Genomic DNA, 1,560 nt, shown 5'->3' with positions numbered 1-1,560 from the left:
ATTACAGTATTATTATTATTATTATTATTATTATTATTATTATTATTATTATTATTATTATCATTATTATTATTATTAGCACAATTATAATTATGATTATGATTACACCTGGGTATTTGTGAATAATTATGATTATGATTACTGGCAAAATGGATGATTATGATTACGATTATGATTATACATGTATGTGCATGATTCTCATGTGATTATAATAAATTTATGGTGATTATATTATACAATGATCATACACATTTCAATTGTTCAATATTTTGTTAATTACAATGTCTTATTTTAGCTTTTGAGAACATAAATGCCAAAGAGGAATAAAGTTACATGCGGTACATATAATATTTTTATCCATACAAGATACACATTATAAATTACAAAAATTAGTTTCGCTTGTCCTAAACCGTGCATTTTATCTATTAATGCATTTTTTATTTTTAGTTTAGTACAATCAGGTGTGGTACACATGTAAAAGCTCTAGAGTGTGGTTATGCACCTGTAAAAATAGTAGGGTAATGACATCATCTATGAATATTCATAGCTCATAAATCAGACCACACAGGGACAAACCTAGTCAGGACAAACCCATGTGTTCATACTAATAGCTCATTAAGTGGAAGATTTACGACAAAATTCTTGGCAGGGTCATAAATATTATCAACTGTCTAACATATACAAACAGGTATGATTGATGTATCTCAATGGAGAGCAAGTATTGGACTGTGGAACTACTGTCAAGCTGCCTCGAGTAGACCAGCTAATGGCTGCCACTCCTACACATTCAAAGCTAGAGTAGACAGCACTACATCAGAAGGGAAGACATCTAAACTGCCAGTAACTCTGTCTCTTATTGCTTTCCTCCTCCTCCTCTTTCACTCTCTCTCTTTATTGAGACACATATTGATGATTCCTCCAATAGGTAAACACTTTGTACTTGTATATTTACTGGTATTAAATTATTAGGTAACTACTACCAAGTACAATGTACTACTTGTGTTACTGTTACTGATACAAATTGCCTCCAGTTAGTAGTCTTACCTGGAGGCAGTAGTTCTAACCTGATTTACAATTATCTCTATTTGATTGTTTGTCTACGCATGCTCCTCCTTTTATCAGGAGATGTTGAATGCAATCCTGGTCCTACAATTGACGATAGACCTGATATTTCCCTTTTAATTCAATGGCTTGAACCACTTGTACCATGGAAGCAATTTGGTTCATGTTTAGTTGAAATGAAAGAGCATGACATCTTAAAAATTGAGCAAGAAAATATACATTTACAAACTGAACATAAAAAGTTTGCATTATATTCGAAATGGTTGTCAGTCAATCCTAAAGCAACATGGAGAGATGTCATTGATGCTTTGGAAAATATAAAAGAGAATACATTAGTTCAAGATATTAAAAATTACATGGACAGTGATGCTGCCTCTACAGTATCATCATTATCACCAAGGATATCAAATTCAGATGGTAAGTTACAGTGCTGTTACAATGGCAGGTAAAACAAACAATGCCTATTGCCTAGTTGCAATTGACTAATAGTATTGCTCA

This window comes from Amphimedon queenslandica, unplaced genomic scaffold (genome assembly GCF_000090795.2).
Source record: "Amphimedon queenslandica unplaced genomic scaffold, v1.1 AMPQUscaffold_11082, whole genome shotgun sequence".
NCBI lineage: Eukaryota > Metazoa > Porifera > Demospongiae > Haplosclerida > Niphatidae > Amphimedon > Amphimedon queenslandica.
This window is presented reverse-complemented; position numbering follows the sequence as displayed.